Here is a 25343-nt window from a genome sequence, read left to right on the forward strand (position 1 = left end):
TGTGGAGCGTGTTTGTGTAAATGTGGGCACGAATACCTCGAAACACAATGGAGCCGCTTTAAAGGATTTATGCAAAAGACGCTGCATCAAGAGCCAAAGTGTTTCTGACGTCAAGCAGAGACTGAAAAGAGTCTCACTGTTCAGCATGTAGAGTCGAGTCTGAACGAAGATAGAACAGGAGATCAGATGAAGCCCATTCAAGTCTTCAGTGTGATCGACTACGGCAGTTCAGCTGATGCAGACAGTGAACGACAGCTTGTGAGTCACACACACATTTTCTCGGCCTTTCAGGAGCCTGGTCGGATTGAAGGAGCTCATATTCAAAGAGAGTTTTAACATAGAAATAAAACATGGAGGACGTGAATGTGGGAGATTTCTGTGCTCAGAAATGTTTTCAGTTTTGCAGACAGATTCATAGAAACCTTCCACATGACATTTACAGCTGCTGCTCTCAGGCAGCATTTCTGTTTAAAACAAACATAGAAATGTTTGAGCTCTGCTGCTTTTACAGCCGACACATAATTAATCCATTTTTATTCATTTCACAAAGTGCATTAGTTTTTATTCAGCATGAAATAAAGTTCATGCAGAGAAAAGATGAGCTCTTCTGTCCCCCCTCTCTCTCTTTAAACCTCGACTCCTCCATCTGTCTCTCTTCCTCTTCTTCTTCTCCTCCTCTTCATCCTCCCTCTGTACCTCAGCCTGCAGCTAAACCCTGAAGAAACAGGACGTCTACTCCGTCAAGTCAGCCCCCGTCTGCATCTCATCACAGAGACTTTGCAGTGTCACCGTCTACAGAACGGCCTGACACCCTGTCAGTCACACACACACAAAGCATGTAGACTAAAGTAGTGACTGTGTGGAAACACATGTGTACATTCAGGGGACAAAGTCACACTTACACAAACCTGCTCTGAAGCAGAACACCACAGGCGTTATCAGGAAACCACTTTGTGTACATACGACCACAAAGAGAGGCAGACAAAGGCAAACACGATCCATACATACACAAACACTGAAGACAGTTTGTGTCTCTAAACAGACACACAGACTTTGTACATGAAGCTGAGAGGAGGTGTTCAGCGGCCGTCACAGCTACCGTCACGGTCAGCCGCCTCTCCCACTGCGTTAGGCACACTACACCTGATCTACAACAGTCAATATTTACAGCCTGCCAGAGGAGATGCTCCCCGCCGCCAGCAGCAACCATTTCACTGCACCTGCTGCCGGATAATTAGACACATTTGTCTTTCATTTAGCCGAGCTTGAAGTGTGAGAAAGGCATCAGAGGGAAGCTGGAGGCATCCTTCATTTTCACTTTCAGTCAGGGTTTGAGCCAAAAACAGCAGAAAGCTTTTTTCTGTCTTCATATCTGTAGCTGTGGAGAAAAGTTGGTGGGCTGTCAGTCTGCTGCTTCTGTTTGTTCGTCTGATTAAACGCCTCTTTCAACGTAACAATTTCATGTCTATATGATCCTTTAAACTATGTGCTGGTTTGTTTATTGTTTGTTTTCTGCCAATCAGACAGCAGAGCTTGTGAAAGATCTTTTGCAGTCTACTTTAAACTCCTGGATATCAGATTCCTCAAATGTATCAACATTACAATTCAGTGCTAATTTCACCTCCACTTAGAGTCACTGAGGGCTCTATTGAAACGCTCTAAAGCGCATGGCATGAGGTCGTTTAGGTCTGATGACCTTTTGTAATTAAGGCACAAAGGTTGGATCATACATGTGTGTTTTGGGTGGAACAAAAATCAAACCAATCAGAGTGTCGTCTCTCATTTCCTTAAAAAGTAATCTGCAGGCAGGCGCGTTGCTATTGGCGATTTAAGCTATTATACGCTAATAGACCGGACTCGGGCCGGCCTGTGTAACGTCTCTCCTTCCACTGTGCCCCTGAACACGCAGAACACACACAGGCCACTGTGTGAATTACGGTGATGCACCGATTGAAGTTATATCCACTGAAGCGATCGAACTGCAGAAGAATGACGAGTGTCCTTCCAAACCAAAAGAGACGCTGTGAACATTTACACACGAGGAGCAGCAGCGTGACTTCATTCATTATTTAAACCTCCAGACACTCTGACAGGATGAGACAGGATCTAATGTTAACTGTTGTTACGTGTGCTGAACTTCACAGAAAGGTTGGCTGTTCATGTTTCTGAGCTGGAATCCACGGCTGTATTCTCTCCTGTGTGTTTAACAGACACTGGACAGTGATGATTCCGGCTGTTGGTGGCACTGGTAGTTATGTTTGAGGCAGATGATACAATTTACTTTAAGGTGCATATGAGAGTGAGTGTGTGCATTTCCGTGAGCATTAGAGAGAGCATGCATCGGGGCAAGAGGCCCGTGCAGGGCTCGAGCAGGAATCTCCCTTAGGTGAAGAGGCAGAGGGAGGAGGCAGCGCTGAGCGTGTCCTCATCCTCTGATCGGCCTCATGCTGAAAGCAGTATGATGATGTCAGGAGGAAACAAAAGCTCGCCGTCTCCCAGCCCTCCATCCTTAAAACAACTCTATTTGACTGTATCAGTAAGTACGCTGATGTTTCCTCAGGAGGAGGAGCGCTGCTCGGGTCTCTGTGTGTAACAAGCAGAGGAACGTGACGTGAACTCGCCTATGTGTGCAGATCTCACTCGATATCGACTTCAGCTTGAGAAAGACTCCTCTGTGATATCTGATCTGAACTCCTGACCTGCTTGTGTTTCACGTCTCATCACACATTATATTAATTAAATATTCATTGAATGTGTCTGCTTGAGTGAGCCTTGTAGTCTCTCTCTCCCCTCTCCTGTTCCTGCGTGTGAACTCTGATTATCCGTTGTCGATGCCGCTCTCAGATTTCATCGCGCTGATTGTTGCACCGCTTCACACGACGTGAACCAGACGTGACCTGTCACACTCTGCAGTCCCGAGCCTGTTCACAGCACAGGATGATCTGCCCGGGATGTCGGGATGGTCGAGTCAGGTGTAGAGCGACTGATACAATGGTCTGTGTGACCTCTGACCACAGACAGAAGGTTTCTGCTGTGTGATAATCATGCTGAGACTGTAAAGGCTGCAGGCTTATTCTCCATTTGTACCGTCTCTTCTCTCTTAATTATCTCTAGCAGTTAAACTCTACACCCCTAAAGCCCAAATGTTTTTACATTCACATTACAGATTCTTCTAACTGAGGTGAAAGCTGTGGCTGCTCTCTGTATTTAGATGCTGCAGGGAGAAGCTTCCCTTTAGCACTAATCTGCTTTAACAGAACGACCTCTGAGTTGATCTTATGGGCAAAAAACCTCATTTAAATTAAATTCATCACTTTTCATGTCATATATTTTCATAATGGAGTCATTAGCACAGTGTTCCTAATTTCTGCAAGCAATTAACTTTGTGGAATTATAATGTTCAAACATCGTCGGGCCGTGGGATCAGATGGAAACATGGTTTCATCTCATTGCTCCTTATAGAGGAAATGATCTGCAGTGTCTCAGAGTGATCACTCAGTGAAGATGTGAAGGTGAGAAAGAATCATATTTCAACTCAATCTAAAGAGAAAACGTTTTATTTAAATGTGTTTCTTTCTCTGATATTGTTTTATTCTAATCGCTGTCTGGCTGTAAAAGCTGCAGACGTTCGCAGCAGGAGATTTGTGCGTGCAAAGAATTGTGAGCACACTAATGAAAGTGCACAAATGTCACACACTCCTGTAGCTGTAAAATCACACTGATGGGGATGATGTTCACGGACATTTGTTGCTACTGGAAGAAAACAAAGAGAAAACAGAGTGTAGCTGTAACGTGGAAAAATCTAATGATGCCTGTGTGTTGTTTTGCTGTGTGCACACTGGAGGAGAGAGAGCGCAGGTGAGAGAAATCAGCACTGTGACAAACCTGGATGGATTCTGCAGGTCATTAAGATCAAAGGATTCAACAGTGGAGAGATGGAGGCAGCGAGTCAGCGTGCGCGGCACGTGGAGGCCGTTCTGATTATCGGCCAGCCAGCACGTTCCTCGACACGTTGATGCAGGCAATCTTTTGCATTTTCAATTACACACTCCAACAGCGCTCTAACTACCAACACCAAGCTCATCTGCATGATGGAAATATAATCACACTGTGCCAACAACACTGTTCTGTTTTGGTTCCTCCTACAGTCCTGTTCACCCCCTCCTGTTTCTCTCGCTGAGATCATCTCCTGTGAGACGTCCACAAGCAAAAACATCAAGAAGAAAGTTTGACTGTAATAATGAAGCTTTATGGTCGAGTACAGAACATGTACAGGATCTGTAACTAACTCAGTCTGCCGAGGTGATTATTCAAATATTAAAAGTTATTGAATGTATAATAGATAGAGCTGGTTTAATTACAGATAGTGTTTGAAAGTCTTGTTACTAAAGTGGTTTCCTTTTCACAATCTAGACATTTAGTTTTGTGTTTGAGGAACTTCATAAAGTTGAAGTTGTTTTAGTTTAAAGTTTTGCTTCTTTCCAGTTAAATAAGTCTTCAAAATCAAAGCAGTGAGAGACAAAAGCATGAAGTCAGTAAAATACACGAGAAACAGTGAAGACACTATTTTATAGGCACAACCCGAAGCTTAGGGCCCTGAGTCAGAAACACTTTGTGGACAATTACATCGACTCAAAATGCACATATGACAGCTGGAGGGAGAGAAAGTATAAGTGTGTGTGTCCGTGTGTGTGTGTGTGTGTGTGTGTGTGTGTGTGTGTGTATGTGTGTGTCCCTCGTTGTCTCTCCCACACACAGAGTAAGAGAGAGAAGCTCTTGACATGTAACTACTCTGCATGCTGCTCGTCTCCTCCTCTGCTGAGTCAGCAGATTTATTAATAGACCCAACAGAGGCAGAGCAGACGGCTGTTATGACTCTGCTTTATGTTTCACAGGTGAATGAGCTCCTGGGTGATATTCTGTCTGTTAGCAGCGTGCTGCTCTGCTCCCTGCAACACACACTTCCTGTACAGGTGAAGTTTTCTCACCTCATCTCATCATTTATACATCCTCTCAATTATAAGCAGCTGGGAACATTCCCTCTGCAATCAGTCACACACTGTGTGCACACTGTACACTACATACACACTGCACGCACACTGTACACTGCACACGCACTGTACACTGCACGCAAATCCCCTCATTAACACAAGAACATCGTCCATGTTGTGACTGGATGCCCTCTGCTGGTCCAGACTGACCTGACTCAGCAACAACAGAGTGTCACTGTAACTTCAGCTGCTTACTGTACAGAGGTCACAGAGGAGAACAGGAACAGAGAGGGCTGAATACAAACTAGCTGCAGTGCAGGATGTGGAGCGGCTCCTCCTGCTTTACAAGTTAAAACAACACATCCTCGGCCATGTCGCACACGTGAGGAGCGGCTGTGCGAGCGGTCCTGGAACTTTTCATCAGGTTTCCTGGAGGTCTCATCACAGAGTTTCCTGGAGCGATATGTGGCAGCACAGACAGTGAGGTTACTTTGAGCAGGCTGTGAGACTGAGACAACGTCAGGGCTCACTGAGGAACAGTGGATTGAATGCAGCTGGCTGTCGAGCTGCTTTCTGGCTCTCTGTTAGTGACACATGATGCTGGCAGGTTTTAATCGGGTGTTTATCCATCTCTTATAAGATCCAACCACACCTCTGCCCTACTTTGCTTGTTAGCGTCCAACATGTTGGCACGAGGAGGAAACCCTGCATATGTATGACGGTCTGACAGATGTGTTTCAGGACCAAAAAGGCTGAACTGTTAAAAAAGGAAGAAAATAAAACAAGTTTCTTCCTTGTGTGATGAGAATCATGTTTAACTTGGTTTTACTGGTTTCACTTTCTGCAGCTCCCCAAAGATAAGCGTCCTCTTCAGTGTGTTTCACTCACTGTTTAAAATGCTAATCAGAAGCTAACTGTGCCTGAGATCTAACGGTCTCATTTGTCTGCATTAATTACACTAATGTCACAGAATGAATGCGTCGATGTTTCACTGATGTGAAATGACTAAATGCAGCAGTTTCAAAGTTTTCTGTTTAAAGTTTTAATTGATGCTCGCTGACGTCGAAGGACACACACGAGCAGTTTCTTCTCTTTAGACATCAGGCCGACTTGTTTCAGTATTTTTGTTCTGAACTTTAAATTCAGTTTGGAAGTTAGTTTCTGCTCGTCAAGTATTTAACAAAGAAATCGAGACAATTAATTAGTGCAGAAAACGGCCTTTTTGTCTGTGTGTGAGTGTTTGTGTATAAATGCTGGTGAGGCGCCAGAATGATTGAACAACTCTGAGACTGAGAATATCTTCATGTTCATGATTGTATTTGTATCCTGATGTTAGTGAGTTTGTACACACATGCTGCACACGCTCAGAAAGCAATCATGTGTGCAAACATCCACACTCACAGTAATCATGACTTGTTTTCAGCGAGCTTTCCCCATCATGGACTTATTTCCCATTCAGCAGCGAGCAGAACCTGCCGGGGGCGTTTTAATGTTCCCCCTCCTCAACATTCTTCTTCATTACAATCCTGCAGCAGCACAAACACGACCTGCACCAATAACATATTAACTTCATCACAGCCCAGGATACACTTCCTGCAGTCCTCGTGCTGAGGCAGGGATTCAGCACAATGAGACGTCCTGTAGCTGCTTTAAATGATCACACAGAAGAAATCAAGAGAAGCCGCTCATCAGACGCTCGTGCACCCGACACAGCTGCATCAAAGCAACACGTCTATTTATTTCCTGCTCTGCCTTATTCAGTCCCCGCATGCAGTTTATCACACGCACATTATAATTAGTCTACAAAGACTGGCTGAATATTCAGAGGTCCAGATCTTCTGTCTCATTTCACCATGTGGAGTAAAAATAGACGAGTACATAACACAAGTTTGGGACTTCTGATGAGCTGAGCCGCACACTGTGCAGCACAACAATAGATGAGTGTACAGAATGAAGAGAGATGAAAGTAGAGTCATTTCTCTTTCCTGCTCTGAAGGATGTTCCATGTGAACGTATTACGTCACTAATCACATATAACCACCTGGTTTGAAGGAAATGGTATATTTAGTGGGATAATAGTTTGGGTCACATCGAACCCATGTCTCTGAACAGTAATACATCAGCCTGTTCTACTATAGCAGCATTATTACACCATCATTTGTGACTTTCTTTCTCTGTGTTATTAAACACTGACAGAAGGAAGAAACGGACCTAACGTAGGATTGGAAAAGACTTCTCTCTCAGCGCTGAGCCACAGAAGCGTCACATCCAGCGCTCTCCCCCCCTCTCAGCGGCCGCTTGTCAGTGTCACGCTGCCAGCAGACTGTGTGCCCTTCACTTTGTCCCAGCTCACAGTTATGGGAAAGAGCACTGGGATTATGTACAGAATGCTGTGCACAGTGCAGGAGCTCATACTTCACAGCACAAACCTGATTCCCATTGAGCAGCCTGTAACACCTGCAGAGCCAGATCAGCCCTCAATCCTCCCTTTCATTCTAACACTATTATTCTCTGTGTAATATCACATCAAGGGAAAATCATTATGAAAGAAAAGCTGCGAGCAAATGGAAACACTGTGACAATATATGATGTTAATGTTCCCACACATACCTTATCCCACATGTTCAGCATGCTGTATGCACTGCAGGGTGAGCAGCGGCTCAGTCATCTCTAAATGTTCAACAGTAAAACTTCATCGGCTAACGCAACGCTAACATCATAATCAGCTAGCTGATCATTCCTCTGACAGCTGGAGAGATAAATGTTCCTTTTTCTATCCAATCACAGTCGGGGGTGGTGTGATGGTGCAGAGGTAATTTGACAGCAGGAGAAACGGGGGTTTATGATTCATGGCTACCTCTCTGATGTTTCTTTCCTCACGATTAGATCCACTGCTTTCTTCAAACAAGCTCGCCTCAGACACTCAGTCATCCTGTGGATTCATCCAAAGATTTCTCATAATGTTGAAATTTCACAATAAGAGATGAATTAATTGTTTATTCATCAATAACATAATCACAGCCTGACAGCAGAGAGGATGAGTGAAGTGTCCCATCCCTGACTGACTGACTGACACAACATGGTCCTAAACACTGACAGCACCGACCACAGGCCTTTGATCTGCTTTCTGCCCCACTTAATTAACCAACTAGCCTCATTATAAAACCATGAGAGTCTTTAATAAAGCAAAGTGAAGCATGAATTTGAAGCAGCATGGGGCCATTTCCCAGCTTTGATGAGCGGACACGGCTTTGTGAGCGGGCAGCGCTGCGGCGATGGGAAGCTGGACAGGAAATGTCAGATCATCAGAATCGTGTGATCGCAGAGCTCCTGTTGAGAGGGTTCAGGGGGGACGGAGCACAAACACATCTCTGAATGTAAATCTGATGAGCGCACCATCATTTAATCACATCTACAGAGGAAAGAACCTCTGGTCTGTACAACATGGGGATGGGAGTGGGAGTAATGAGCTTCACAGGTTTATCCCGGCTTATGAGCAGATCTGACATAACAATGGTGAGATTCATATTTGCAGTTAGTGGACGAGTTGAGAAGAGCAAACATGTTTTAAAGATAAAGAGAAGAGCTGGAGTGAAGCACGGTGTTTGATGGCACAGCTTCAAGGTACCAGGCTGCAGGTTCCCTCAGTATGATGAAGGTAAACAGTGTCCAAGTCTTTCTCTCAGTATAGATTTAACCTTTGAAGGATGTTTGCTTCCTAACTTTACTTTAGGCTCCTGAAACGCTCTTCACCAGGGAGCACACACTTTCTGACCAGGATTTGTAGGATACATTTTCTATGAGTTCTTTAACTATTAGGCAGGTCACTGATTTAAAGTTAACTGGCGAGAAAAGTATTAAGTGGTGCTTTATCTGATGTGATCTGTGAACCAACTAGGGCTGCAACAAACAACTATTTTGATAATCGATAAACCTGTTGATTATTTTTACAATTTATCGATTATTAATCGGATTAAAAAAAAAAAAGCTCAATTTATCAATTATGTAACTCATTTAATATCTTGTTGATTTACTTAATAATTTCACATGAAAAAGTAAAGTACAGACGAGGCCACTACAATAAAAAAGGACATTGGGGATGCAGCCATGAACTATAATGAAGTATAACAAGGAAATGTAACTAAACAAAATATATTTAGTCAGACACTGCTCAAGTTTCTGTTGTGAATAAATAAACGATTCACTTAAGTCTGTCTCTGACATATGGCATGAAATATTCAATAACTCCATAACATTATGTTATACTCCAGTGTCTCTCAGTGTCTCAATTTCAGCTAATTAGCGTTAGCTTAGTGTCCGTTCTGACGGACAAACACACGATTACAAGTTAATTTAAACACAACGTGACAGAAATACTTTCCATCATTTCTCTCCATGTTGTGATGTTGAAAGAAGCCAGGCATTAGCTTTATCAAGAGTTAGCATTAAATTAGCTTCACCAGTGGCGTTAGCTTATCAACAGCTTTACTACCACAGTATACTGTCCACTGCTGCTTTATCAGCGGCCCGGCTATGGACCCATCACAATACAGAGAGGAGAGAAAATAGATGAAGTTTCAGTCCGTTATGTTTTTAAATGAACGTTAGAAATCGTAATCGTGCGTTTTGTCTACCGGAGGCGAACACATCATCAGCACTGCACAACAAACTGAGAAGGAGACGGAGTAACTTCCTGTAATTTATCACCTGAGCAACACAAGCTGCGGCAGTGGCTGGCTGCCCCCAGTGATGTTTTCACAGCGCATGCCGTGCATCATAACAAAGACCAACTAATCGATGATGAAATTCGTTGCCACCTATTTTAATAATGGATTTTTATCGATTTAATCTATTGGTTGTTGCAGCCCTAGAACCAACCATATCTTTTGATCGTCCTTTTTATAGATGTTTTGTAGACAAAAGTGGTGGACTGTCCAGCCGACAGAAAGATATTAGCAAATAATTTGTAAAGTCATTTGTCACTGATAAATGTGATCATTTTGGATTCTTATATTTCATGTTTCACTGCTTTTCTGTTTTTATTTCAGGTAAATCTAATGGGTTCAGGATTTGGTCTGTTGGCATTGCAGCACTACTTGATTTGCTTTAAGAATTCCCGCCACTGTTCAAAGCCTCTCCAATGTTTTCTGTGCAGATGTCCTCAATATCTGTCTCCTCTAAGAGTCTGTTGTGGTTGAAACAAAGATAATTAGCGATACAAGAAAACAGTAAAGCTGGCTGCACACTGCCCAGACAAACGCCAACCAACAGTTGTTGTTGGTTGGATGGAGTTGTTCGAGTTTGACATGTCCAGTCAAGTTTGGTGGAGTCGTGGAAAGTCAGACCAATGTGCGCCTTTCCCCAACAAACCACGACATTCTGAGAGTGCGTTCCCTTGACAACTGGCTTATACTCGCGTGCAGACCATCAGTACGCACGACCTTCGTAGACCGTTGACCCGAGCAAGAAACCGCAGCTTGTCTAAAGAACTTGAGCTCGTCAAATGTTTGTATTCTCTTCTATAAAACATGAGGAAGCTCCACAGAGATTACAAAGAGATGAAGATACAGTATATTTCCCTCCTTTTTTACATGGATCATTTAAAGCTAATTCGGCAGCAGTCTTTGAATCCATCACGTGAACCCACATGGAGACCAAACCAGGAGGAGGAGGAGTAAAGAAAAACAAAGTGTTGATAGAAATCACACCTCAGGCTGTGAGTGTTGAGACAGGACTGCACCACGTCAGTCCGGCCGTCTACCTCATCAGTTACCTGAAATAAGTGGCATGTTTCCTCCCATGACTACTGCGACATGTGAGGGGCCTGTGTCGTCACTGTACCTGCTGTGGAAACATCTGGGTTCCCCTCTTTATGGACCTTTTAAGAACTGATTTATCCTCTGTTACTGAGGCTCTGGGCCCAGATCTGGCTCTGGGCGTGCTCAGAGCAGCACAGTTTACTGGCCATGTGGGAAATGGAGACAGGATGGCTAAATAAGAGACATCATCAAATCACTGTTACTGCCTTGAATAGGGTGCAGGGACGTGCTCAGCATAGATTAAAGCAGTTAAAATACACATTATGGCCTTTAAGTGATCAGATATTTAGGCTCATCTGATCAACCAGTGCACCAAAGCCTTCAAATCTCCTGTTAAATGTTGGAACAGCAAGCACACGGTATGAAAGCCTAACAAACTGAGACAGACGTCGTGTTCTCTTTACATGTAACTGTGTAGCCTTTTGCTCGAGGCACAAACTGCTGGCTGAATCAGTGCAGCCAGGCTGAGGAGGCAGTGGGTCGTCCATTCCTCTTCTATTTAAATTGATTCTGGTGAGACTGTATGTTCATTGGTCGGGTAACCCGCGGTAATTAAATACTAAAGAGAGGCAAAGGCCACAGAGGCGGCGGGAGTAAAACTAATGAGAGCATGGAGACAGAGCGCTGGATGCTGAAGTGGATAAAAGATCTCATCGTGGATTACACAAATAAAGCACGACACACAGGTCAGCAGATTCTGCCAGAAGAGGCCAAGTGAACTGCTCTGTATGGAGATAAAATGTGGGAAACAATTAACAGCACATCTGAGACAGATCATAACAGCAAAGGGCAAAGAGCATGAAACACGAGGTCACTGGTGTCACAGGCAGGCTGCTGCTGATGATGAAACCTCGGTATGTTATTTAAACCAAGAGAGTTAATGAATTTCTGTGTTGCACTTTTACACATGTGATATTATCAATACATTTGACTATATAATCTCATATAATAGGATTCAGTAGGCCCAATCATTAAAATACAGAACAAACACCAGAAGCAGCAGTGGTTAAATATTATTGCTTCATGGGAATGAAAGGAATGCTGAGACACTTTGTAAATACACTTCTATGCAATCCTGCCCAGAGCTGGATAAAGATATTGGAAACACACATCTTTACCCTAAATATGGCGCTAAAGACAGCAGTCCGATAGCTTAGCTTAGCATAAAGCAACAAGGGGAAAGTGCTGGCCTGTCTCTGTCTGACATAAAGATATCTGCCTAACAGCACCTCTAAAACTTGCCATCTAGCACTTTCCGGATGTACGGTGGCCGTGGGAGCTCAACATAATGCAACTTCAGAAAACACATGCAAGCTGACAAAACACAAGCAAGTGGAGAAAGGATCTTCAACAAAACACGTGCAAATACACAGAACACAAACAAATTGAATGATGGAAATGAAAACATTTAGTTTTGAGACTAAAAAGTGATGAACACAGTTTCCACGCTTGTTGTCACCCTGCATGGTTTATGAGTCTTGGAGTACTTAAATTTAAGTGGGGTTGGTAAGCTGAGTTATACGTTTTTGGATGGAGCAACAAGCATCTCCCTGATGTGTACAGTTTCACCCTTTTTTGTCCGATGGAAACTTTTTCTTCCATTGCAGGCTCAGCTACTTGGATCGTTTCTTTATTTGGTTGCATTTTCTGCTCATGCAGAGCAACTTCACTGTGAGTACAAGTCAACTTTACAGATTAGAAATAGTCTGATTTATAACTCCTGATATAACTACAGCATGTCATTGTAAACTCTGTTAAATAACATGAACAAGAACTATTTAATGATCTTCAGGGGTGCTGGGCAAGGTTTGTCATAGTTTTTACTCATGATGCTCAGCTAAGCTAACTGGCTCCTGGCTTTAGCTTTATATTTAGCACACAAACATGAGTTTTACTTTGTGCTATTGTAGGCTAAAAAACTTATTGGAAAGGAATGCTTATTTGTTTCGTTTTTTAAGTTAACAAGCATCCCGATTTAAAACAATTTTGAGGAAAAAGTTCAGTGTTAAACATTCTGTCAAATTTTCATGATGTTTCTTTTTTCTGCCCTGCTCTGTGAGGATGAATCTGGAGCATGTGAGAAAAAAAGGGAAGGAAAAGGGAAGCAGGAAGACAGGAAGACAGGAAGACACACACACACACAGAGACACTGGACAGTTGATGCTCAAAAACAACTGTCTCTCATTTCAGGACGACATCTGTTCCACGGCTGCACAGATTACAATTTACTGACCTAACAGGGCTCACCAACTGGCCGTCAGCACATTTAATGTTAACTAGAAATGGACCAGTAACTGTTTATTGAGGCTGCTCACAATGTGCAGCTCAGTTCTGGCCTGAAGCCCAAACATCGATCAATAACTGTGTCTCATTCTCCCGGTCAATGCATCAGCCAGCCAAGGAAACAATACAAACATACAAGCAGTGAAATCAGTCCACAATACCTGAGCCTACAGTCTGTTCCTACAGAGAGTTATATGCTGCTAAAATGTCTTAAAGCAACTGAACTGTGCATAGTTAGCTCATTAACATAAAGAACACAAACTGTCAGTGCTTTAGGCATTACTGCCACTTCTGATGATATTAAACTAAAGCATCAGAACGTTAAAGTGTGGAGGCTTTTCTTATCTGTTCATCACTGTGGTTCAAGTGTTCTGAGCTTCACTTGGCTCACTGCATCAAAGTATTACCTCCTATACAGATACAGGGTTTGAAGATAGAAGTCTTATTTTGTATTGGCTGCTGCTCTCAGCGATGTTTCCCTCTCCTGAGGCAGTGTTGCTGAAAATTGGTGAGGGAATTGAGTCTTGGTTTGGAAACCACGTTCCTAAACGTGTGGACGAGTTTCCCCTCAGGTTTCAACTCCAAAGTGTCAATAAAGTTTGAATTCAAATTCAACTTTGTGTGTGTGTGTGTTTATTTTTCTGTTGGTGTGCTAGGCTGAACTTTCAAAGTCAGATAGATGGAGACAGACTGAGAAAAGTTACATGGAGACCTACAGAAACAGAAGGAGGCTCTTTGGCAGCGCCCCCCATCGACACCATTTCCACCGTCATCAGTCGTGTTCAGACAAAAAGCACTCAGGCGATATCTCTCAGCTCTGACCTGAGAAGATAACAGCAACTACAGAAAACTCTGCCATCAACTCTGCCATCAACTCTACCTCTGTGCCTGCAGCTTTCACACACAGAACTGTCACTGCGAATAGATACAACTCTCTTCAGAAAAACAAGAAAAGAAAAAGTGATTCTCTGAAAACTTGATGCAGTGTGAGGACACCTCATCAGAGGGTTGAAGCCCGAGTGAGAACACGCTCTGCACCTCCACCGTCTTGTGGGAGCAAAGCTGGTGATGTGAGAGAAATATCTGGTCTCTCTCTGTCAATCTTTCATACAGGAAGTGACAAACATGCTGTTAACATCCTCTCTCTGCTCTGATTCGCTGGGTGTGAGCTGAGCGCTCCGTTAGTTATGCTAATTGTCTCCAGACCTCCCGCAGAGTGTGACTCGCTCCCAGTTGGACGGCTGTGAAGTCGTTTGCCCGAGCAGATGAGTGTGTGTGTGTGTTTACAGTGCACAGCTACAATGTGTTACAGAAGCTTTAGCGATGCTGCACACGTGCGTTTGTGTGTGATTATGTGTGTCGGGGTGCATCAGCACAGATCTTCATGGAGCAGCCACGGTTAGACGAGCTGTATTCTCAATGCTCCGAACACTCAGAGTGAAGAAGGAAAGCAGCCATGTTTCATCTTAATGCTGTCATATATTGATTATTCTCCTTTTTATCCTGTATGTCTCTGATCCTGTTAGTGAAGCGAAACCTGTGGGGACACAAAGACACTTTTTGCCTCTTTTCCCCAGGAGATTAAATCCCATGGATTCCTGGGAAAGTAGACGACCGTGAACGACGACTGAAGAAACAGTTAAAGGAGTAAAATCCCCTCATCTGTCGTGCTGTCTGAAACCTACACCTTCCTCAATCCTCACTCTACGCAGGCCTCAGTTTTAGTTTAAACTGACCATCTGTTTGGTTTCTCCAGTTATCCTCAATAATTGACATTAGATAAGAAAACTCAACTGAGCACACAGGACACAATTATTCCTTTAGTTCAGATTTCCTGCACGGAGACAAAAGCTGCATCGTCCTCGTACAGTACAGTCACTGTGCAACAACAAAGTCAGTTCCTGTCAATCACTTAGCTTGCCCTGCTAATGACATTAGCTAAAGCCATTAGCTTGAGCCATTAGCTTACTAAGGAAAATGCACCTCTGATTGATTGCAGTATGTAGCGTCTGCTTGGCGCCATATTGCAGAGGTCAGAGGTCAAGCTCAGCTTGTAAACTCATGCATCACCAGTATTTACATCAGTATTTGCAGCAACAATATTGGACAGGTCCAGATCTGACACATTTTTTCTCTTAATGAAATCTTTCACGTTTCTCATCCAGACAACTTCACAGCCTTCAACTTCACACTTCCTCTGGTCCTCAGCAACACAGCCGCTACATGTGAAACTGATCGGCTGAATGGTGTCAGAGAAATCTACTAACAGGCTCAGAGAGACGGAGATTTCTCCCTTTTGACTTTAGATGAAGAAGTCTTGGAGGTAGTGGGAGTATTACTACTTACATGTGAACTTTAACGCTCAGAGCATCTCTCCTAAAAACATAAGTTGGGCCAGTTGGATGAAAAGAGTGGATCATTATGGGCCCAAAAATTGCCTCAAATTCACTGAATCATTTAAACGTTTTGATTAAAAAGGAATTTAGTGCAAAACTCTGTGTAGAGCTGCTTCTCTGGGTCATCCAGATATCACACACTCCATGTGTCAGCATTTCATTACTTTCCTGGTTATAATTGACTGAAGGTCTTTCCTTACATAAAGATTTAAGGATGATGCAATAACATGTCAGTGAACATCAGACGCTGGGTCTCTCTCCCACCAGCTGCAATATTGTAGCTCCACAGCTTTTTACAAAGGACAATAGTTTCCTACAAGTCTTATTTAACCAGCAGGTGAAAGCTGTCTTCATGCTGACAGTGCTGTCAGAAAGATCTCTGAGCTACAAATAAACAGTTCCTTTTTTGGTTCAATATGAAACTTTCTTTCCTGCAGAGCGCCGTCTATAGTTACTTTATGAAGCATACTTGTTCCTGAACTTTGTCATTTACTCGTCGCTGTTCCTTACATGAACTTTCACGTCATGACTTGTCTCTGTGTTATGAACCGGATAACGTGACATACTGTACAGCTCCCTGGTGCAGCTTCCCTTCTGCTGCTCTCTGGAGGCCTGTGAGAAAATCAGTATGATGCAGGGTTAGCCCGGCTTCATTACAGCTCACACAAATTACTTTGAGACCATTTAAGGAGAAAACTAGAGTGAAATAAAGTCAGCTTATTGTAAAGGCTTCTTCTTGAAGCAGAATCACTACCCAGCAGCACACAGCCCTGCCAGCTCCTCCCTGCCTTAATCCAAGAGACACTCAGAGCCAACAAGTGATATCCCATGAGCCTTTGTTCTCCAGGAGGCAGACTCTCCTAACATTAGCATGAGATCATCTGTTGTAAGTCTCATGTTTTTCCTCAGTTTAGTCAGCAGACTGTTAAACACTTCCAGCAACAACTGAGGTCCAACAGTCCACAGAATCACTTGAGTCCTGTGAAATCATCAGCAGTCTCTTAAAGGTGCAGACGTCTGCCACAGCAGCTCTGGTAATTTGTTCTTCTGAATCACACGTCTCAAGATCTGACCTTTGCCCTCTGGGATCTCATCTGGAACTGGCTAAAAGGGCTAATTTTGTAATTTTTAAAAATATATCATCAACTTTCCTCTATTCAGAACAGTCGTGCATAATTTTCCCCTTCTGGACCGTTGACCTCACAGGGAAACAAACCTGTGGCCAAATGACCACCGACCAGAAGAAACAGCACACAGCATTTGTTCAGAACTTTAAACACTGAACTCTTTCTGATCTTTTCTCCATATTTCTGTGTACTCTCTATTTCTAACTGTCCCCAAGTTTATTCCTGATCTCCATGGGGCATTAACAATGAGGGCAGACCAGAATGCCCCTGGTTGCAGGATTGACCTACAACCAATTAGGGCATTCAAAAATGTGATGTCACTGTATGCTGCTAGGCTACATAGCTAGTTTCAACATCCAATTGTGTAGCCTCCACTTCATCAATATACACAAACTCAGCACAACACCTAGGCCTCCCACTTGAACATAATATGAACTATTGTCAAGTCCATAGTGAGTCAGAAAGTTCTACACCAGCGGCAGCCATCTTTGTTGATTAGCCAGCGGCCCTCAGTCTCTGACTGTTTCTTCTTCTCTGAATATTATTACATTAAATAACCAAGAAAATTATCCTATGAACAGTTCAACTTTGACCTCATGATTTGGCAAAATTCACTTTTAATGAAGCGTTAACTTTAAGCTAGGTGAAAAAAGTTCATTTCATCTTATCACACATGAAACAGATTCTCCTTCAGATCACCTGAATGCCTCTGGCTACTGTCAGTTTGGTTCAGGTTCTGTGTGTGTGTGTGTGTGTGTGTGTGTGTGTGTGTGTGTGTGTGTGTGTGTGTGTGCGTGTGCGTGTGCGTGTGCGAGAGAGAGAGAGAGAGAGAGAGAGACATTATTAAATTAAGCCTTGATGCACTTTGTTTTTGTATCTTTCCAACTTTCCATCCCGATCCTCTCTGGCCGGCCCACACACGAACAAAAGAGCAGCGAACTCCGAGCGGGAATCCTCCCACTCTAGTTGAGCACAGAGCCCTTTATAGCAGGCCTTCTACTTTACTGAACAAGTGATGATAACTACACAGTATATGGGGTCATTATTGGTATATAGAGAGATATAAGTATTTTATGTTTCACCAAAAGTTCAATATGACTTTATTCATTCAACAATAAATAACAGTCATGCCTAAGAGACCGATAATAGTAAGAATAAAGTTAAAATGGATAAATAATTGATTTTGAGTTGTTACATTTAAACTGAACTTTAAGAATCTCTTTGGTTTGTAAAATATGAAATGAGTTATAACGTCATTAAAAACTGACTCTGCAGTTTTTCAGCCCTGAAACTTTTTCTGTGTGACTAAGAGATGACACTCCTCTAGTCTGTGCTGTTTTAACAACTGCCTCTGTCACATCTTACAGCACGCAGCCCGTCAGGATTATGTCCAACCGTCCTGATGGCCAGTCTGTGTGTGTGTGTGTGTGTGTGTGTGTGTGTGTGTGTGTGTGTGTGTGTGTGTGTGTGTGTGTGTGTGTGTGTGTGTGTGTGTGTGTGTGTGTGTGAGAGAGTGTGGGCCTCGGTGTGTGTGTCTCATATAGACATCTGGAGCCTCTCTGTGAAAGCAATCAGATGTCTGCAGAGTTATAATATCCTCTGAGACGCTGCTCACCAGGGCCTGACTGACAGCATGAATCTGTTTTGTTTCTCCTCTTCACCTGCAGAGATAAGAAGGCTGGCCACATCCAGCCAGATGTGGATCCATCTTTGGCTAGCAGTGGGATCGCCAGGTTACAAAGCCACTCCACCATTTTGATTTGACTTTTAACACAAATTTAAAACATTTCGATGTCTTCCATCTCTTTTCCGAACGGTAATTGCTGAAGTTAACTTTAATAATTTCAGTAGACAAAGAAAGATGGGCCGTCAGGTGATTAGACACGTTACTTATAACAAGTTTAAAACATTTATCAAAGATGTATCTATCAACTATAAACTGTGTTGCATGCACAACTCTGGTTAGTGATCAGCTAAATTAAGGAAGTAGCTCTGCTGAATCTGAGCAATGTAAATATGAAGCTACAGACACGAGAGTTTAGAGAAGCTTAAAGCCTGGAAACTGGAGGAAAGTTGGCCTGGCTCTGTGACACAGCTGAAGGGTTATCTCCAGTTTGTCCAACACGCCAGAGCTCAGCAGAAGCTCATATGTTCTGCAGACACATGTAGAAATCATCACGCTCACGTGCAGGTGTCCACATGATCATAAATGATTACTACACAAAGTCACCCAACATGCACGTTTGTGCAGGTGCAGAACTGCTCAAACACACTCTCTAAGCGACTGTCACTCTTCATTCGTGTCACTATTACAAGTCATTCTGTAAACTATCACAGCAGCTTAAAGCAGATTATAAATTTAACAAATTATTATATGTCCTCTTGTCTGAAAGGGAATATTTAGCATTTTATTAAATGTTCCACTCTATAAAAGACTGATGCACGGTGCCTGTTATTATGCGGCCACTGACTCTCAGTCATATAATTCTCTCTCTGTATGAACAGAAGTGCTCGCTGGCATTAGCTGAGGTCTCTGTGTGGTCTTACCTGTGCACAGGAGAAGCCCGGTCATTCCCACGCGCTGGACTGACTGTGGCTCGCGCTGGACTCGTGTTTCTTGTGGAATACTCCCTCATCAAAAAGACGCACTAACTTTTCACGTCATTTATCATCCGCGACACCACCTGCCATCAAAGACATAAATGCACCGTCAGTGCAGGCAAATATCACCGCCCCCCAAAAACACAGTTAGGCTATAGGAGAGGTTTTGGTCTTAAAGAAGGCAAACAGGGGAAGGAGAAATCCACATCTGTCATATTTTTACTCCCAAAATGGTGACTTCTAGAAAATGCATAATTAATCAACTTTAACTTGCCTCTTGTTGCTGAGCTGATTCCCCGCTGTACATGTGATTCAACTGCTAATTAATAAGGACAAAACAGGTGTGTGGAATTAACCGGACTTCTTTCTGCGGAGTGATATATCAGAGTTAGCGATTCAGTGTCTGATCAGAGCGGCGTCCCTAGCAACCACCAGTTCTTCCTAACAACGCTCTGTAGACTACTAGAGAAATAGCGGACCTTAGACTGCTGTCATTGAAAAATCAGTCGATTATTCAACACAGCCGTGTAACAAAACCACAACAGTACAAAAAGCTACTTAACAGTCATGCATTATAAACGTCTGAAATTGACGAGGTGTTGGTTTGTTTCTTACCATTCCTCCTCTTCCCGCACATGATTCGGCGCTGCGGTCTCATCCAGCATGTGACAATAAAAAAATATCCTTGTCTCCTTATCACACTGAAATATTCTCACCGACGATAAGAGCAAAAACAATCCTAAAAAATCTCAATTTTCCAAAGAGATGTCATGTCACGCGCAGCTATTTTGTCCTCTCGTTCTCCTTTTCCATAGACAGGTGGATTCACAGCGGTCCAAACCACGTGGATCCAAGACAGTCCATGCAATATGTTACAAACAGTCCTGCAACTTTTAAAGCGATGATCAGCGCGCACAGATCCGAGCCGGTGGTGAAGGATCCTGAGCTGTCCTCGCGCTGCACCCCCGTGGCTGTGGACCGGAGAGAGCTGGTGCACAATATGAGGGGGAACAGCACGCGCACTCCGGGTGGACTAGCAAATGAACGCAACTATTGTAGCGTCTGATTCCCGGTTTATATCAAATAAGAACTGCGCTCTCTTTTTAGCCCCAAAACATATAGGGGAAAGAGCGCAGGCGGCAAATTATGGAGGGGCTCCACCAGGGGCGTGTTCAGACTTTATTTGACGGGGTTCGGCCCAACTGGGGCACCAACTTATGCAGGGGTGGCAGAAAGTATGTGAGCACACAGACACACATACATGCCGGGATGACCTTTCTCTGTGAAACATATCTACTTTAAGTAGCCTACTCAAACAGAGGTATCATAGAACTGTTACATTCCTGTATGTAGGTTTTCTCATCTAAAAACAAAACAACAGAGTGGCAACAAAAATGTTCCCAGTAACACATTACAATAATGTACACACATTTTGTTACCACATATCAAGTGAGGAACTAAATGTTAGTAAACCATTAGTTAACAGGCAGTTAACTAATGTAAGTGTAATGTCAGTAACTCATCACATTTTGTAGAGTAGCTAATGATTACTTAATCAGTACATGACTGTTAGATATTATGTTAATGAACTCATTGTTCATGGTGTCTGTGAATCTTTATGATGTTCTTTACTTACTGCAGAGTTTTTGTTTATTTCTAAATAATGTGCTAAACAGCACGGAACAAAATACAAGTCATTACTCCTTTTTATTACCCACCTAATAGTTTCTAGTTCTGTGTTCCCTCAAGCAAAGTGTGCATCATACTGGGTAGTTACTGAATCATTAGGCTACTTCATGATTACCTGTTCTTTACTGACCAAGTTTGAATGTAAAAGTTAAACTTTAAGAGTAGTGGCTAAATGATGACAACTCCCAAAACACCAGTACATTACAAGCTACATACTGACATCCTTTTTAGTTTAAAGTAGGCCAACAATAAAACACAACACTCAGGGTTTTTATTTGTATTTAATACGCAAAACAAATCGAATGTACACAATTTTCTTTGGCCGTTTCTTTTTTTTAACGTTGAACCTTTGATGATTATAAAAATAATTATCACTGAGGAAAGGGTGAATGTCAGTGTTTAGAAACATTATACTTTAGCCTAACTGCACACTCATAGCATGCCAACACTACAAGCTAGCATACCTGGACGAGCAGCGTCTTGGGTTTTTGGTGACATAAATTAAGACTTATGTTACAAACTGATTTGTTGCAATACAGTCGTACTTACATAGCACCCAATACATTTCTATTAATGCCCATAAACATGATGGTTTCAATTTTGGTCCAGTCACAGAGGAGAGGAGAGGAGAGGAGAGGAGAGGAGAGGAGTAACCTGTTGTGCCATGAGTCAGTCATGAGAACATATTAAGGCTACAGGCCACCTGTGACTGCCCTCACTGCCCTTAATGACTCTGACATGAGGAGATGCTGCATGAATACAAGTTTTCTTCTGCATGACTGCAGGCTGAACACGGTGCTGAACATAACAGAGCAGTCGCTCCTTAAGAGGCATCAAGGGTCAGAGATGATAATCATTGTATAACACTACAGTATATGTCGGCTTTATACTCTTTATCATGGGACAAAACAATACAGAAACCTCAGATATGAAGCAATTACAAAGTAGGTCACAGACAGGTTTATTTTAGACTCAAAGTTTAACCAACATGAGGAAAAAAGCATGAAAGCTCAAGAAGAGCAGCACAAGGCAGTATTACAAATAAAAGGACTCCTCACAGTGGTGCAATTCCATAAACTTGAGGAATTCACAAGCGACAGAATATATCAATAAGGGTTAAAGGTGATGCAGCAGAGGCTGAGATATCCTGACTTTTATCTGAAGCATGGGTCAAGCTCCAGAAACCTCTAAAGAACAATAGAGTATAAAGCTGATGGATGTTTTGCCTCCTCTGCACCTTGCTGGGTGAAAAGCCCGAGCTGAGAGTGTGCACGCTCACTAATTCTCAACAGACAAGAGCACAAGCCAAAATGTGAAACACAAACCAGTGACGTGTTGAAAGGCAGCCAGAGGAGCCATCCTGCAGCTGAGGCTTCTCCACAACAACAGCGCTAAACACCGATTACATGCCATCAGCAGAGAAGTGGAGGGACCCTGTGGGTTTAGAGGAGAGGACCTCCCTCCTTCATCGTCTCCTCCACTTCCTGCCTCCTGCTCCACCAGCACCACACAGGTACATGAGATATTTCCTGCGTGCTTTTCATGAAACCCAGTGTGTGTCCCACAACATGTAATTACTCAAACATTTAAGTCTGAATAATGCTAAATAAATGCTTTGCACAGCTATAAGCGACAGATGGTGGTTACGAATAATCATGTTAAAACAGTAGAAATAAAAACAGAACCAAAAGCTGAAAAAGGTCCTTCAATGGTTTCTTACATCAGCCCTTCATCAGCATTTCACTTCTGCTTCTGCCCACTTTAATTTGTTTAAAAACGTTTCTTTGCAATTACTTTCATTTTGTTTCACAGTCACAGAAATATTCTGCAGACGCCGTGTTTCTGACCTTTACGGTCGTCTCTGGCTCCTCGTGATGCTGCTGATGTAAGACAGAGTTTATTGCAGTCAGTATAAGTTCTGCTGAGGAGGACGTTAGCTGTGTGCCCAAAATACAAAGTGTTCAATCTCTGTCTTTGGAGCGTATTTAGCAAACTTCTCTTTTGTGTTTCTTACTGATTTATTTTTCTTTCACGGAACAGAAATAAAGAAGAAAGATTTAGTTTGAAAATATCCAAAATTCGTCTTTCTGCAAATCTTTGTCAAACTCAGTCATGGCAGTTTTAGAGGAGGGGAAAGACTCGATGTGACGCTGCACAGACACATCCTGTCTGTGAGCTCTTAATTAGTGTCTACCTCCTGGTGAGCACAGCCTCATGGGATGTTTACTTGTTGTCCCTGAGCGTCTCCTGATGTGTTCTGGGACAGGTTGTTACAGCTGCAGCCTTCTTTTGTCGCCGCTCAGCCTGCTAAATAGTGAATAGTTTAAATTATCCCTCACCTTCCCTTTACCTTAAAAACACAAGGGGCAAAGGGGACTGAATTATCACCCAACTCAGCCTTTCCACTTGTTTTCATATTACAGACCAACATTGTCCTGTTTTGGTTCACCTTCACTGTTCAGTGTTTCTGCTGTTTTTAAGTGGACAAATTAGCAACTAGCTGGTAAACAAAGTGTTGAGCAGATGAAGAGGCAGATATTTTCCTCAGGATGTGGTGAGTGGCTTTAGTAAGAAGTGAGCTGACCTGAGTTTGTCTGTAACCCACCTCTCATCTCTGTGTGAGGCTAGCAGCTTTCAGGCTACACTAGCCACTAGCATACTATAACTTTTTCTCTCATTAACTCATTTTGACCATTTGTTGTTACCGTCTGCTGCAAGTACAACAACGTTATGAAGAGTTCAATGCTACATAGCTGTAGTTCTCTTTAAAGTGCCTGGTTTCTCCTGGAGCTGCGTCCAGAGCTCTGATTTCCTGCTGCTGAGCTTTTAACATACAGTAGAACCAAAACAGAAGAAACTCACCTAAAAGGGGGTCCCCAGCCGACAGCCAAAGAGGACCTGAGGCTCAAACAAAAGCTTTTATACTTCCTGGTTAAACCATATTGCTACTAGCAAGGGTAAAGCTGAACAGACGTTTAAAGCTATTAAAAACACAGGAACATCAATCTTTCACATTTACTCATTAAAACTTTAAATGAAAACTCTACAACATAAACTTCAAGCTACAGTTAGTTTCACTTCAGCTGGTTGGAAACTAAATAAAGAAAGAAACCACTGCATCCTCCCCCATCCCAAAACCCCACTTGGTACAGTCCACATTGCCAACACCTGTTGGAGCAAGGGGCATTCAGGTGCACATGTTCATGAGAGCACCTTTCTCAACCAGGAAGTGGTTTGTTTGGTTATTTTGTGGAGCTTGCGGAATAATCCTGGTGAGTGTGACTCTTCAGTCTGATGCCATAAAAACTTTACAAACTTCTGCATCTGGTTCAACAACTAAAAGGTCTGAAGAGTTTTTACAACAAATTATTTTGTAGTTTAACTGTTTTCTAGAAGTGCAGAAGATATTGAACTTGAAGACAAAAGGACAGTGCAGAGAAATGAGCCAGTATGCCTCTCACACACACACACACACACACACACACACACACACACACACACACACACACACACACACACACACACACACACACATTCATTAAGGTTCATCACCGGCTGCTGAAACTGACCTGAGATTTAAATAGAGCATTGTTTTGTGCCCTTCTCACAGCAGGAGCAACACAAACACAACAACATCATAATGTGCTGATGAATGAGAGCAGACAGGCAGACGCTCAGTGACAGCAGAGATATGATGTGAATAAAAGATCAGATGCTGCTGTGAAACAACTCTTCCCTCACAATGTGATGCACTTTTTAGATATTCCTCGACGCACATGAAGGACCAAAGGTCAGAGACGAGAGTGGACACAGAATTTATGAGACACATGGAGAGTTTGAGAGAACCATTAGTAACGTGAACATGATGTCAACCACAGAGATTTATCTCAATGTTTTCTATTAGTACAGTATAAATAAATGGCATGTGCTTTCATCATACCCTTTGACTTATAGTAGTACACTCATTAAGACGTCAGTATTGGCTGACTCATGTGGTCACAGGTGGTGACAAGAAGTGTGGTTTCATGCAGCTCCAAGACTTCTGGAGGAACATAAACTTGTGTCTGTCAGAAACATCAAAGAATAAAAGTTATGTCATGACACTTTACATATAGAGCAGGTCTAGTACTCTTTATGAAGTTATTAACAGATTGTCCTTTAATGGGACACACTGAGGATGACAAAAAACACGTAGCAAAATACAAGCAAGTAAATTTTTGTGTGTTTTGAATTTTTTTTGAATTTTTTTCAACATAAAAAGGGTAAAAAATATTAAATGTAGTCACAAACATTTGTATTATATACAGTCATCAGTACAAAAACAGGCAGATACTCACCAGTGCTTCCGTTCTCCATCAAGTCTTGCAGCAGCAGCTGTGTTCGCCGGCTGATGTCAGGGTGGAGTAATTAACATTTGTCAGTCTCCATGTGAGACCT

At 42.7% G+C, this 25343-nt stretch overlaps 1 pseudogene; it reads right to left on the reverse strand.

The window, feature by feature from the left end:
* LOC138602371 (transmembrane protein 132C-like) overlaps nucleotides 1-25343 on the reverse strand; it is a 79017-nt pseudogene that overhangs the window by 52868 nt on the left and 806 nt on the right.

The sequence above is a fragment of the Semicossyphus pulcher genome, unplaced genomic scaffold (genome assembly GCF_022749685.1).
Source record: "Semicossyphus pulcher isolate SPU_LCO1_2020_fin unplaced genomic scaffold, fSemPul1.0.p SCAF_22, whole genome shotgun sequence".
NCBI classification, from domain to species: Eukaryota; Metazoa; Chordata; class Actinopteri; order Labriformes; family Labridae; genus Semicossyphus; species Semicossyphus pulcher.